The following is a 17,130-nucleotide window of genomic DNA, read 5'->3' on the forward strand; positions in this document are numbered from 1 at the left end:
CTCTGCCAGTCTACCCACCATTGCCACTTAGAGCACCACCTCGCCCACAACATTTCTGCATACCCTCTTTTTATCCTCAGGTACCCACTGCTCCTGACGACGCCGCAGCCGGCCCTAATGACCCAGATACCCCACCCGGCACCCCTGCACCTGCCGCAAGAGAAGTACCACATTCCTCGCCAGTACAACCTTCTCTTGTCCACAACCCTCCTTCTTCCTCTGCTTCTCCCACAGATCTCCTGCCTCCAGACAGAGTCGTCTCCCGCAGCGGCCAACTGATCCACACCCCTGCCGACAACAAGTCTCCTGCAGCGCCCGGAGGGGAGGGGGAGTATTGTAGTGGATCTCTCCCCTACAACAGCCTAACCGCATTCCAATGCGACAGTATCCTAGCAACCGGCGAGTTTCTCACGGGGGGGGGGGTCGCCACCTGCGACGCTTGCATCTGGGTTTACCCTAGCAACGGAGTCCAGCAACCGGCGAGTTCCCACGGGTTTACTTTCGGCTGCTGTGTATATAAGCTCTGTCTCGCCATTGAAATTCATTTTACCCTAAGTTCCTGAACACGCAACACCTCCTCTGAGCAAGCTCCCCGCTGACCAGCTCTCATTCTACCCTAAGTTCCTGAACACGCAACACCTCCTTCGAGCAAGCTCCTTGCTGTCCAGCTCTCATTCAACCTGGAGGCCAGCAACACGCAACATCTCCTCTAACGAAGCTCCAGCACGCTACTCACCCAACGTGTATTTTGAGCAAGCTTCTCACCACACGGCATCTCCAGCACCAGAATGTTTTGTATATAATATATTTTATATAAGAAAACCACCACCTAGAGCAGGGGTTCTCAACCAGGGGGGAATTTCCCCCCTCAGGTTTTCAGGGGGGGGGGGGAAACTGATACTAATATGGAAAAAAATAAAGGATTTTCAGTATTATATGCATATTATTTGGAATGCACTTTTTGAGGCAGACAATCTTGGAAAGGAGGGGGGAATGACATTCTGACATATGGTGAAAGGGGTGCATGGGGCAGACAAAGTTGAGAACCACTGACCTAGAGTTTCCATCCATTCCTTCCTGAGTGCTAGACAACACATAAGACAACAGAAACCCTACAGTCTCCCATATTACACCTGTAAAAATAAACAAAGATTGTAATGTGTGACAGGACTTGAAATAAGGATTTAAGTTCTTATTTATAAAACAACTAATTTCCAGGTAAAGCTAAATATTGAAATTAACTTTTACATTAACTTCTCCGCCACAGATCGGCCTGTTAGCTGCTCAAAGCGGCAGCACATTGGGCACTTTCCTCTGAACATCTTGCCCGTTTTGCTGGCGGTTGGCCTAACGGCCCAGCAAACAGCAGGATTTAGACTGTTGCGAGATATGGACAACGATTTGGCGGCGAGCTTTGCTGGCCGGGTTAGTGCTCCAATGAGCTTCATATTAGGTGTTGAATATGCAAGTAAAATTTGAAATATATCATGAAACAATAAGAATTTAAAATAAAACACAAAACAGTGACATGTTTCTATTTCTTTGTCACTTAAAAACTTCTTTAGTATTAAATTGTAATTAAGGGTCTTCCTTGACCAGCCAGCCGCCGCCACTTGTAAACAAACTTCCCGACGCACCCATTGTCTTTAGCTTTTGCAGACGCCTCACTTGCTTCATCAATTGAAGAACTATAGCACAATCCTGAAAGGCCTCTTTGTTTTGCTGGCCGGACTGTGTTTACCCAACATGTTGGGAAGGAAAAGTGCCCAGTATACCTCTGGCTTTAAGCAATCTGCCATGTATTGTAATGATGTTGTATTGATTTTATGTGAATTTATGCCAAAAGCTGAATTTCTATTGCTGTATAATATATTTTTACTATGGGACGTAAATAGTGTAACGTAATAGTTTAGTTATCCCTCTGAAAGGAAAGAGCATGGAATAATCCACTGGTAGCAAATGTTCAGATAAATATTATAATATCCAAGTTATCATTGATTTTTAAATTATCTAGAGTATTGTGTGAGAAAGTTTGATGGAGAACATTTTGAAATAAGTAGCAAGTCCTGTATTGTTGAAAACTATGTAAATTGAGTGAAAGGAGTTTTCATCTTATGTTCTTATTGAATATTAATTGCAATATAGTTTATTGATTATAGATTATTTTGATATAACTGATTACCTAGAAATTATTCAGACTACAGTACTGAACTTTATAAATTGTGAGTTACTGAGGGAAAGTTTAAGGGAAATTTGGTTGACTGAACATTGAAATATTGAAGAAAAATATAGTGCACAGAATTGTTATAAAATATTTGTCATCCCAGGTTATGTGGTCAATTTGACATTTCTACAGGTTTGCCTTAAGACTACAATTATACCTTTTCAATTGTCCGCCAGCGAAACTGTAGTGGATATTTCCCCTACAACTACAACTGCCGTTTGTCGCTGACTAGCCGATCCCTTTTCGGATTCCCCAGCCAATGCCTCGTGGTCTAAGGTCAGCTATTAGTGACGCCTAACAAAGCAAGGTCAGCTATCAAGCCACGCCTACCTCCGCTATATAAGCCCTCACCTCGCCGCGGTTAAAAGAAACTTAAAATTTAAACTAATTGATGACTTCCAGGATGAATTTCTAGCAATAAAAATAAATACAACTCAAGGAGACGTAATTATTGCTACTACTTATCTCCCACCGAGACGACCCTACTTACCTATAGAAGACCTATTAAAATTGGCTAACAATAGTCATCCGATGTACATCTTAGGAGACTTTAACGCCAGACATAGGATTTTTGACAATACAAATAATAACGTCGTGGGAAACGCCCTTAATCAATTAATAAATTTAGGGAAAATCAATCATCTGGGTCCTAACTTTCCAACCTGGAGAAATCACAATACACAATCGACACCAGACAAAATTTTTACCAACAACAAAGCCTTTTTCAATTACCATATAATACAGGGACCTCTTACAGGCAGTGACCATCTGCCAATTATACTAACACTGTCAACAAGCCCCATACAGATACCAATAAAAAAGAGACTGAAAATGAGTAAAACAGACTGGGACAGCTTCAAAGACGACTTAAGTAATCACCACTCGATTAACCTACAAGGGAAAACAACAGAAGATATAGACTCAGAAATGGACAGACTGCACTCAGCAATAAAAACATCTATAACCAAACACACTCCTACTTCACACTTTAGAACATTACCCAACAACAGACTACCAGAAGAAGTTAAATTAATCCAGACCTATTACAATGAAATAAACAGGTATATGGAAAGACACGGCAGTAACAGATGGCTATATACGACACAGATAGCACTACAGATAAAATTAAGAGACGCATGTAAGGAAGCAAACAATAAAAAATGGAATGATATTATAATGGCGGCTGACATGACTAAAGACACAAAAACATTTTGGACTTCCATAAACAAGATGATGGGGCACAACAAGCAAAAAACACCATACATTAAAGACCAAAATGGAACAAAATTGCACGAGGAAAATGAACAAGAGTCAGCATTCAAAAGGGAATGGGTAAAAGTTTTTAAAATATCAGATGAGGAAAATGAAGATTTTGATAGTGAACACGAAGAAAGGATAGAAGAAGAAATGGGAAGACAAATACATAGAATCACCCCAAGGCAATATATAGACTATAACTTATTACCTAATAATCAAATAATAACCATGGGAGAAATGATGCACTGTCTGAGGAAATTTAAGGAAAAAGCCCCTGGGCTCACAGGTATTACACGAAATATGATCATGAATCTACCTGAAAACATTTTAAATACACTATTAAACATTTATAACGCATGCTTAATAACTGGTTACTTTCCAGACAAACTAAAATATGCTAAAATGATATTTATTCCTAAGGAGGGTAAGGACAATAAGGAAATATTAAACTACAGGCCAATATCTTTATTAGAAATTACCGGGAAACTATTGGAAAAAATATTAAATTCAAGACTTATAGCCTTTTTAACACAACATGGGAAAACTAACAACAGACAACATGGATTTATGCCCAATAGAAATACCCTAACTGCAATAGCTACAATAACGGAAATAATTGCAATAGAAAAAAGCAAGGGTAACCAGATCAATATAATTTTAAGGGATGTTTCTAAGGCTTTTGATAAAGTTTGGCATTTAGGCTTGAAATATAAAATATTAAAACTGGGACTTAACGAATACTTGCTAAGAATATTGTGTAACTATTTAGATGATAGGAGAGCACAAATTCAAATTGGAAACTTTATGGGAACTATGTTTAATCTTGAGAGTGGAGTACCTCAAGGAGGATGCCTTTCTCCAACACTATATACAATTTATACTTCAGACACACCTCAACCTACCCCCTTTAGCGAATATGTAATGTTTGCTGATGATATTACTCAAATAGTATCATACCCAGGAAAATCAACTAAATTTATGGCACTCTACACGGTAAGAGCGATAAAAAACATAAATGATTTTGAGAAAAAATGGAAAATCAGGACAAATAAGAACAAATTCAAGATAATACCAATAGCCAAGATTAAAACAAGTCCAGTAATAGTCGACCAGGAACTATACCCATACGACACTGAAGGTAGGATGCTTGGATTAAAACTAACAAAAAGAGGATATATAACATACTTAAAAGATAAAGAACGACAGGCAAGAATAAGATTATCAAAAATAAAACGCTTTAAGAACCTTAGCATTAATAACAAAAGAAAGATTTATATTGCCCTTGTTAAATCAATTATGGACTACCCACCCATCCCATTGAACACCCTTAGTAAAACGTGCATTAAAAGGTTACAAACAGTACAAAATATAGCCCTCAGATTTATATATAACATAAAATATACAGACCACATCAATAATGAACAGCTACACAAGAGAGCAAACCTCTTAGCAATCAATGTAGATATACACAACAAAGCTGTAAATATTTGGAAAAAAGTGACTGAACTTAACACAGAAACATATCAAAACTGGATAAATAATATAGACAACGAAGAATTCCAAGAACACAGTTGGTTTAAATCAGCCAGGAAGAAAGTAATTGAACCATCTCCTGCCCCAATATACATATAAAACATTAATAGAGAGAATAAAAGATGAGAGTGACCTACCAGCTCCACAAGAACCTGGCAGGCCTCTCCATACAGCGTACCTTTAGACTAACATAACTAATATTTAACATTTAACATTTAACATTTAACATTGAACTAACATCTTAGTAAAAAAAAAAAAATAAATAAATAAAAATGTGACTACCCTCCCAGCTACACAAGGACCTGGGCGGGCTCACTAACTCAAAAAAAAATAAAAAATAAAAAAAAAAAATAAATAAATAAATATTAATAATATTAATAATAATAATGTGATTACCCTCCCAGCTATATCAGCCAGGAAGAAGTAATTGAACCACCTCCTGCCTCAACATACACATTTCTACATAAAACATTACTAGAGGAATAAAGATGAGAGTGACCAACCAGCTCCACTAAGAACCTGGCAGGCCTCTCCATACAGTGTACCTTTAGACTAACACAACTAACACTTAACTAACACCTCAAAAAAAAAAAATGTGACTACCCTCCCAGTTACACAAGGACCTGGGCGGGCTCACTAACTCCAACAATAACAAATAATAATAATAAGCAGCAATATATAAATAAACCAATATTAATACAAAGGTCTGACGACCCAAGGGAGCAGAACAAAGACAAAACACCAATAAGAAAGATGAAGCGATCTGGTTGAGCCCAGATTCTTTCTACTCCTACTGTATTTCAGTTTCACCACTTTTCCTTCAACTCCTAATAATCTTCTTTCACCTCTTAACTAAAGACTTCGTAAGGTATCGAACTTCCTTCTTCTACCTACAGCCACGCAGCACGCAACACCTCCTCTGAGGAAGTTCCTCACCAACCAGATCTCTCTACTCCACGCTTCTAACCATGCAGCAGCTTCCCAACACCAAGCTGAACTGTACATTCAATACAATATATGTGCAGAGAACGCATTGTGAGTTTCTTTTCTCCAACCCATCCTGAGTGTGAGACAACATCACGAAACCCCACAAATGGTGACCCCCGGAGAATCGCACTCACACAGGATGGAGGAGAAACCCATCACTCTCCCAGTCTTTAATCACAACATTGAAGACTGGCTTATCCACACGGAGGCAGCTCTCATCGGCTCTACAGTTACAGAGGAACAAAAGTACGTTGCCCCGGTCTGTTCCCTGCCCACAGAAGTCGCCACGCAAGTCTCAGAGACCATCACCAACCCTCCAGCTGACAACAAATTCGCTGCCCTACGGGATGCTCTGAAAACGCGTTACCAGCGGTCCCGCACCAATCTCCTGCAAAACCTATCCTCTCTCTCCCTCGAAAACTCAACGCCTGCACGTCTCTGGGAGGTGATGTGTAGACTGAACTCCCAGCACACAGATAGACTTCCCGACTCTGTCCTACGCCAGCTTCACGCACAGAAGCTCCCCACACAAGTTCGCATCACCCTGTCCGCAGTAGATTACTCTACGACACCAGAACTCTACCCAATCTTGGCAGACAGAATATTCAACGAGTGCGCTGCTGTGCGCCATGCTTCCGCACACAACTCAGCGGACACACTTTCACTTTCCTCCGGTCTCGCCAACCTGACCAGCGCTCCCCAGACAACCAACACCTCACAAGACATGTGAGACCTGCTACTGTCCCTACACCACAGGTTAGACACCCTAGAGCAGCTCTGCTCCTCCAAGCATGCAGCTGCCCCTCTTCCTGCCCCACGCATTATGCCCTACCAACCCCAACACACCCGACCTGCCTCAAACACTGCCCCCAGCCCCCAGCACAGTGTATCTACCACCTGTTGGTACCATCAACGTTTTGGTGCTAACGCTAGACGCTATGAGGGTCCCTGCAACCACACGACGAAGCGACATCGACGGAGACTGGTAGGCGCCCTAACCTCCACCACTATCAAGCAGCACATCACACGCCTTACTTCTGACCTTGACCACTTCACTCCTGCTGCCCGTCACGACCTACTATAAATACTACATCAGGCGGTTTCTGCATTCAAGGCTACTGCCCAACTCCAGCATTCCCACCACCATGAACACATTCATCCAGCACCTCCTCCGCCAGTCTGCCCACCATTACCGCTTGCAGCACCACCTCGCCCACAACATTTCTGGGCACCCTCTTTTCTTCCTGAGGTACCTACTGCTCCTGACGACCCCGCAGCCGGCCCTATTGACCCAGACACCCCACCCGGCGCCACTGAGAACTGTGTACCTGCTGCGAGAGAAGTACCACATTCCTCGCCTGTACAACCTTCTCTTACACACAACCCTCCTACTACCTCTGCTTCTCCCACAGATCTCGTGTCTCTAGACAGAGTTGTCTCCCGTAGCGGCTGGCTAATCCACACCCCTGCCCGTTATGTCTCACATGTGGGATACAACCTTGCCGACAACAAATCTCCTGCACCGCCTGGAGGGAAGGGGGAGCATTGTAGTGGATATTTCCCCTACAACTACAGCTGCTGTTTCTCACTGACTAGCCAATCCCTTTTCGGGTTCCCCAGCCAATGCCTCGTGGTCTAAGGTTGGCTACTAGCGACGCCTAACAAAGCGAGGTCAGCTATCAAGCCACGCCTCCCTCCGCTATATAAGCCCTTCGGTGAGAAGGTTGGGTCACCTTACCCTCTGACCTGACTACCGACCGTTGCCGTGCTATTTAAAGATTAGTAGGGTCATTACCTAATACCTGACCATTGTGGACCTGGTCTCACCCTCCTCTGTATATATACACCTTGTTTTGTACTCCTCTTTAGTCTGTACTCACCCCTGAAGATGTGAATTACACGAAAGCGCTTGGGAACTTCTTGTTTTCTTCTTTCCTTGTGGTTATCAGCATATATATATATATATATATATATATATATATATATATATATATATATATATATATATATATATATATATATATATATATATATATATATATATATATATATATATACTTTCCCTCACCCTAGCAAGCTATTTAGCATAGCATAACCAAACAGCCTCGCAAGGACCAATAGGTCTGTATATAATGTGTGTGCACGCGCTAAAATGACCTAGTATATTTTACTAATGTCTCATTGTCCATGGGTTTTCTTACAGTTTGGCTGTGAGTTTTCTATTTTGTCCACCTGACAGTTCAACGGGACTGCTAACCATCCTCCCAGCAACTCATCCTGCATCATCGCACCGGTGACTGATAAGTAGAATGGATTCCCTAAATATACAGGCTGTTTCATAAATACCATTCATTACGTAAGGGGGTGTTCCTCAGACATGAGAATATAATATAAAACATAATGCCTCGTACTGAGAACATGTGACAGACGTAATGAGGGGAACAAGCATTAGCTGACGAATTATGGGTTACCCACCAAAGGCCCCATTAATACAATTTTGTGGATATGTAACATGTGATAACACTATCTGAGACTGGACACGTTATTTAACAATCATCATGTTGCCTATTCCACTGATAATGACTGTTAGACCAATAAGGCTGTAAAGTAACAGTTTGACAACACTGCGTCATGTTTCGCTGTCATCCTTCACCCGCATAATGATGGTTACTCCATATCCTATAATATGTTGATTTTTCATTAATGAATGTATACAAAAGGCCCCATGCACTAATGCTTTATCCTTTTATTTTCACAGTTTTGGAGGTTCAGCCACAACGTCATGTGAGGCCACCTCGGACGAGAGCTAATCGACGTGAGGTGATAACGAGTCGCGGCAGGATTATTGGATATCAAGAGGCAGGGAAGGGGATAAGGGAGATTAGTCGCCTTCTTGGTATCTCCAGGGATACAGTTAGGCTTTGGGTGAGAAGATATGAGGAGGAGGGTCACGTGCTTACCAGGCCCCGACCAGGAAGACCAAGAGTCACCACACCAGCGGCAGATCAACAGATTCAAAGGGCAGCAGAGCGAGCACCACTGTCAACTGTCGTGCGTATAACGAGGGAAACGGGAGTTCAGTGTCACCAGATAACTACCAGGAGGTGGCCGACAATGTTTCATCCCAGCACGTAAGGAAACCTTAACAGAGGCACACAGAGAAGCACGTAAAAGGTTTGCTGAGGCGTATGTGGATGTGGGAGTCGATTTTTGGAGGTCCGTCATGTTCACCGATGAAAAATGTTTCTCATCGGTCGCAGCAGTCGGTCGCCAGTGTTGGCGATTGCGTAATACAAGATATGCTCGAAGACACATCCATGAAACATCGACAAGCGGTCGTGTGACAACCTCCATGCATGGATGGATGTGGTGGGGAGGTGTTGGTGAACTGACGGACATTGAGGGACACATGAATGCAGACCAGTATATAAATATTCTAGAGACATCCATTCTACCATCGGTGCGAGCATATGCCATCCCAGACCCACAGCCTATATGTATGGTGCAAGACCGCAGTCCAATACATACAAGTCGGGCAGTCAAGCGTTGGTTTGAGGCGCACTCGCAGATTATTCTATTGGACTGGCCCCCTAAAGGAGCCGATTGTAATCCAATAGAAAATCTATGGGCGCATATGGTTGTTGAATGGGATGTTGAGGAGAAAACGAGGGAGGCAGTGAGGAGACATGCACATAATGTGTGGGAGGGAATAAGGAGGAGGCCGAATATCTGCAGCAATCTGGTAGATTCCATGCCCACCAGATTGCATGAAGTTATAGCAGCAGATGGAGGTTGGACACTGTATTAACCTATGGGCACGAGGTGTCTCAGTGGTAGTAGTCTTGCCTCGGGATCCTGTGGTTAAGAATTAAATCTCCGACCGCGACGTGCCTTGTAGGGGGTGGCGGGGGAGTTAGCTCTCGTTGGGGCCACATAGACTTCGTTTCCTAACTCTCGGGAATTTGTCCAGGTATTTTATTATGTGGTTTTACGTCACTTCACATAAATATGCTTACAAAATCTATGCATTAATATGCATAACTCTTGGGAATCTGTCCAGACATTAAATATATGTTATATACTATATTAATCACATTGATATGCTTACCATGTTCATGCATAATAAATGTGAAAAATATTTTTGGGGTTTCAATTAACCAATAGTCATGCCTACAAAACAATCTTGATGCTCTAATAATAATAAAAGATATAGATGGGGTGTGGTGGAATCATCACGGTCTGGCACCCACACACACAAGCGCTGTAAACGTTGTGTGGATTCACTGGGTGGTTTGGAAGTGTTTATTTCCATTCATACTTTCGTAACTACAACCTATGGTAATTTTTCTTTGTGTTCATATATAATGAAGATAATGCAGAGTATAAAATGCCATATATAATATTTATACATATCATCTATACAGTCGTACTATGACTGTGTGTGTTCGTGGTGTGTTGCCTCATGATAGTTAGAGTGGGCCCCCGTCCAGAAAGGACACTGTACTAACCTTCAGCACCGACCCAGGTGGGCTAGAGATTATGGTTTCCGAGTGTACATTCAATACAATATATGTGCAGAGAACGCATTGTGAGTTTCCTTTCTCCAACCCATCCTGAGTTTGAGACAACATCGCGAAACTCCACAATACATTTACCATTCGTTTGGTGACTGTAAACTAGCTGCTTTGGCAGTCTATCGTCATCCATGCGAGTAACATAGCTGATCCAATGTAGTTGTTCATGGATAATTGTAGCCTGAATGCTCTTACAGTTGGAGTCAAGATTTTTTTTTTTTTTTTTTTTTGCGGGATTAGCCCACCAGGTCAATGACCCACATCAGGGCCCGGGACGAAGATATAATAATAATAATAATAATAATAATAATAATAATAATAATAATAATAATAATAATAATAATGATAATAATAATAATAAAGATCAAGAGTGAGAAATTATATATTTATGTTGTGTTGTCAATAGTAAGGGAAACAATTGAAACCCTGCAATTTGGTGTAAATGTGGCAGAAAGTCAGATCAGCAACCTGGGACTTGGTCACAATTTTTGTGATACCATTTGGTAGCAGGGTCTACCATTAGACAATACAATATCTTCCCAAGCGGTAATACCCTTTGTCTCCCTGCCCCGTCGCGCCTTCGTCGTCTCACCTTTCCTCGGGACTTGCCTCTGAGCACACGGACAACCTGGTTCTTCCGTCACTGCTCTCCACTTCAGGACTCAACACTTCGCCTCCGCCGAGGTCCTACAGCCGTAATAGTCACCACACAAATGGGCTTTCCTGCTCCCCAGGGGGAGATGATGCTGAAGTTCACCACCATCATCAAAGAAACTCGTCGTACCAACGTAATGGTTCGCCATGTACCCTGGGAGATCCCTATCGACGATCTTTGTCCTCTTCTCCCACAACTACTCGACATGGAGAGCCACATCAACCCAGTCTCCAAACGTCCATCCAACGAACTCATCGCCTGGTGGGTGGGCCCCTTCCCTCCGAAGGTGAATGTATTACCTATTCACAACTGTCCCCTCGGCCGATTTATCGAAACCCCGAAAATCTGTGGTCGTTGCCAATCGTGGAAACACAGCACATGGGAGTGCACGAGGATGGTCTCCTGCGGTTTCTGTGCAGGTCCTCACGACACAGTGGAATGCAAATCGAAAATTCAGAACAAAGCGTCCTGGCACTCGCCCAGGGAAAACTTATCTTGTGCCACCGCCCTTGTCTCTGACGAAGCCCCTGTCAACCAACCCTCACTCCTATCCACCACCGCCTCTTCCATCCACCAAGGATTTCCCATTGATCTCCTCTCCTCTACCATCCCCCCTATCACCCCTACCACCCATCCTTTCTCCCCTCCCTCCTTCTCCCTACCGTTCTTGGAACAAGGTCGTTGCCGGCCCTACCACACAGTCACCACCACCTCCTACCCACCTGGACCCCAGCTGTCCTTCACCAGCACCACCACCTCTTGCTCACCTGAGCCCTAACCTTTCCTCCTCGTCACCACCACCACCTGCCCACCCGGACCCCCGCTGTCTCTCACCAGTACCAGCACCACCACCTTTTGCTCACCTGAACCCTCACCGTCCCTCTCCGTCGCTACCACCACCACCACCTGCCCAGTCGGGCCCTCGGCAATCCTCGCCGCCACCTCCAGCTCCTGCACAGGTACACCAAGTTGGTTCTATGGAAACAATCACTCTCTGTCTGGATCGCCACTCCAAGCAAATCAACCATCTCTCTGCTCAACTCGACTCGTTTGTGAAAACAATTGCGCCATTGCAGAGGAAACAACAACTCATTCTGGACTCCCTGACCCAACAGGGGCGCACTTTGCAAGCCCTGGTGACCCGCCTCCTTCCTTCTCCCGAGATGGAGGATTCATCCCTTGCTCTCCCACTCCTCCCTCTCCAATATCCTCAACAGAATTAGGTACCTCCTCCGGAGCCCTGTCTATCCCCACCAACTCATCTCACACCGTAGGCTGTTCCCTCCTCTTCTTACAATGGAACATCCAGGGACTTAGACCTCGCCGGACAGACCTCGCCCAGTTTGTGCTCTCCCATCAAGTAGCTGTCCCTCTACTTCAGGAAACCATCACAGACTATGTTACTCCACTCCGCCTACCTGGCTATACTGTTTATACCCTGCCTCGGTACCGTGGGCAGGCTCGTGGCCTCCTCACCCTTGTGCGTAACACCATTCCATCTGTTCGTCTCCCTTCACCTGACTCACATGGACCCCCGTCTGAATTACTTTCTGTCTCCCTTACTGTTGGTGACCGGACCCTTCATGTAGTCAATGTTCATTTCAAGAATGATTCTCTGGGCCCCCAGGTTCTTCACGACCTCCATGATGGGGTTCCCACTATTGTTCTTGGAGACTTTACTGCCCGCCATCCCACTCTTACTCCAGATCATCCAACTCCATGTACCCTTAACGGCTCACATCTCTCACAGTTTCTTAATGGAGATGATGATGATGTTCGCTTTATTTGTCCTGACGATCCTACACGCCTCCCCCATAGTTTCCTTGATGTTGGCTTACTATTGAACGCTCATACCACCTTTCATCCTACCGTCTGCACCGAGCCTGTTCTGTATAGTGACCATGTTACAATTGAGAGTTCTATAGTTGGCTGTGGATTCGCAACGTGATTGGGCCGGCAGTGATAAGTTAAGTATCTCCCTACTTATTGTGCAGTATATTTCTAGTGGTATAACGTGTGAACCTTGCTCGACTTTTAGAACACCAAGTATTATTTGTGAAAGATTATTGTTAATCATATTTTAGAGTTCCACGGAAAATAACTAAATTATATATGAGGTTTCGTGTGGTGGATATATCACGTTGTTCATGGTAGTTGTTAAACTAAATAAGTGTTTAGTCTTTAATTTTATGTTCATTATTTTGTCACTTGGTTGAGTCACTTATTTGATCAGATTTAGTTTGTATTTCTTTATTTTTGTACATAACTGATATATTTGTTTTATTGTTTGTTTGTTTATATATTCTGTAATTAAATCTACCGCATGTATTTCAATATACCCCATAGTAATGAGGTGATGATTTTGGTGGGATCTATTCCTTGGACCTATAATACAAAGAGAAATTGAATTTGTGATATGTTACTGTAGGTTATGTATCTAAGCTACTGTGCCGAGTAGCAACCCTGTACATAAGCTACTGTGCCGAGTAGCATTTATATATATAATCACGTGGCAACACTGCACGTGTTATGTGGCAACATTGCCCCAAGGCTGCCATATGGCAAGGCAGCCTCAGTCTGACTGTGTGAGCCGTGCATGGCACACGCGAGTCACCACTTGTATTTCTCTCATCCATAATAAACGGACTTCAGTGTTACACGGTGTTTCCCTACCCATCACTGCATTCTTCAGGGAACACTTGTAACCACCATGGCGCAGTGATTGGGATCTGTGGACTTACAAGTGTGTAAACAATGCCGAGACAGTTACGTCTGCCGGTGATGCGTCGACTCATAGTGTGTTGTGTTGTGTTGCGCTGTGTTTCGCCGTGATGTGCAGTGTTGGGCCATCACAGTGCGTTTTAGTGACGGTGGCAGTGTTAGTGTTAGTGTCAGTGTATTAGTGTGTGTCTAGAGTTGAGAGTTGAGCATTGGCCTGTTTTTTTGTGGTACCCACGGAGCACGCAGGCGTACACCCTTCTCGTGTGACATCCCGGGTGACACTGACGGACACTCGTCCCGCCGCGTCTCCAGCCACCGGCATTAAGGCCACCACGAAGTGCTCTCTCAGACACACACACACACACACACACACACGCACGCATGCACGCACTCACTCACGGACAGAACAGTGGACTATATGCGTTATTTCTGCGCTGTTTATGTCATATATATGTGGTTCGAGCTGTTGAGGCGCCACTTTATATACTAAACAGTGCAGTCCACACACACACAAAGATGGGAGGTAAGAAGGGACAACGTCAAGATGGGAGACACGACTCCCCACCACCTTCCCCTCCACCGGGCGCAGACTCTCATCCTCCACCTCCAGTGACGGACATTGCCACAATTCTGAGGTGGATGGACGACCGGGACGAGAGACGCAGAGAGATGGAACTTCAGAGGGAGGAGACACGAAGAGAGGAGGAAAAGTTGCGTTTTGAGGCACTATTGGCGACCCTGGCGCTAACCCACCCTCCCTCACTCGCAGGTAGAGCGCTTCAAGGCGCCAGTACACTCCCTCCTCCACCACACCAGCATCCTGCAGGTACTCTTGCCTCCAAACAAACAGCTCCCAAGGCATCTGTTCAACCCCCACCCGCCCTCTCACCAGACGTCACGTTTCAGCTTTTTCGTGAGTGGAGGCGGCGTTGGACAGATTACTCCACGATGGTGGACCTTGACAGCATGCCTCCAAACAAACAGCTCATCCAACTGCGGATGTGTTTGTCGCTGGAGACCCAGAGAGTTTTGGAGCACACGTTGCAAGTGCCTCCCGATTCTACCTCTTCAGTGACGGATGTGCTCGACCTTTTACAGGAGCATGTTAAGGGTCGGAACAACGAGGCTTTGCATCGCCGTGCCTTCACCAGCTGCAAGCAGGCGGAGAACGAATCCTTTGACGACTTTTTTGTACGCTTGAAGAGTTTGTCAGAGGAGATCGACGTCTGCAAGGCACACAGCCGGAAATGTGAGGAAGCCTGGATCAAGCACGGGATCTTGACAGGTGTCAGGCACGAAGAATTGATGCAGCGACTCATCCCCCTGGACGCTTCCTCCACACTCCAGGTGGTAGCGACTGAATGTCGGTCATACGAGGCCACCAAGTCCGCCACCTCTGCCTTACGGGCCCCACCTGCTGTGAGAGCTATCTCACAATACAAGAAGGATAAGAAGGCGGCCAACAACGCGAAGGCTGCCACACGTTCTTCCACGCCTCCGCCAAGTGCTTCCTGTGGCAGCTGTGGAAAGCAGCACAGCCCCAAGACATGCCCAGCCACCGACGCACTGTGTCGTGGATGTGACCGTAAGGGCCACTGGTCTAACACAGACAGGTGCCCTGCACGAGGCCACAAGTGTCAGGCCTGCGGTCGCTATGGACACTACGACAAGTGCTGCCGCCAACCCAAGCCCAAAAGCCCGAGACGAGGAGGTAAGCAGCGCACTTCCCTCGGGGTGGTTCGCACACAGCCCCCTTCAGATGACCCACGCAGCCCCAAGCAGCAGCTGAGTCACATCAGGAGGGTGGAATCGACCACACGCCCCAGGGCTACCCCTTCCCCTACTATCCGCGTCGCCATCACACACGGTGATGTGTCGGGTCACATCGAGGTGATACCGGACACCGGCGCTGATACTACGGTGATTGGGTTGAAGCACCTCCAGAAACTGGGCCTCACCAAACGCGGCCTGGGACCACCGTCGCAGCTGCAGTACTACGATGCGGACGGTTCCCAGATGCCGGACGCTGTGGGCTCCTTTCAAGCAGAGATCACCTACGGCGACAGGTCGTGTCACGGATGGATCGACGTGCAGCCTACTCTCGCTACACCCTTGTTGTCGTGGGAGCACTGCAAGGAGCTAGGCGTGGTGCCCAGAGATTTTCCCGAGCAGATCCCAGCTGCTCGTTACACCGCCAACAGGGTGCGTGAGTCGACAAGCGACGCGCCTGGCGCTGCTGCACAGAGCTGCCCAGAACCCGCGTCCACTCCCACCCACACAGGACGCTCCCCTGCGCAGATCCTGTATGGTCACCCTCTCCGCTCTTGCGTTCCTGCACACGCCAAGGCCTTTGCGAAGGACTGGCAGACCAAAACCGAGAGCTGCTACCGCCGTGCCGCTACACGTGCCCAGGACGCCAAGGCTCGGTATGATGACCGTGCACGCCCTCTTCAGCCGCTGGAGATTGGTGCCCTTGTCCGCGTCCAGGACCCGACGACGACACGTCGGCACAAGGTTGGCATAGTGATGGGCGTCGGCCAGTCGCGGGACTACAAGGTCAGGATGTCGAGCGGCCGTGTCTGGTGGAGGAACCGCCGCTTCCTCCGGCCAGTCCCACCCCCTGCTGCTGACCCCCTGACCGAGGACGAGTCCCCTACATCTCACGAGGATCCGCCCCACAGTGCACCTCGACGCTCGGAGCGACTTAGGACTAAGAAGTCCGCTCAAGACAAAGACTATGAGCATGAGGGGGGAGGGAGATGTAGGTTATGTATCTAAGCTACTGTGCCGAGTAGCAACCCTGTACATAAGCTACTGTGCCGAGTAGCAACCCTGTACATAAGCTACTGTGCCGAGTAGCAACCCTGTACATAAGCTACTGTGCCGAGTAGCAACCCTATACATAAGCTACTGTGCCGAGTAGCAACCCTGTACATAAGCTACTGTGCAGAGTAGCAACCCTGTACATAAGCTACTGTGCGGAGTAGCAACCCTGTACATAAGCTACTGTGCCGAGTAGCATTTATATATATAATCACGTGGCATCACTGCACGTGTTATGTGGCAACATTGCCCCGAGGCTGCCATATGGCAAGGCAGCCTCAGTCTGACTGTGTGAGCGGTGCATGGCACACGCGAGTCACCACTTGTATTTCGCTCATCCATAATAAATGGACTTC

Source organism: Homarus americanus, unplaced genomic scaffold, assembly GCF_018991925.1.
Source record: "Homarus americanus isolate GMGI-L3 unplaced genomic scaffold, GMGI_Hamer_2.0 scaffold45562, whole genome shotgun sequence".
Classification (NCBI taxonomy): Eukaryota; Metazoa; Arthropoda; class Malacostraca; order Decapoda; family Nephropidae; genus Homarus; species Homarus americanus.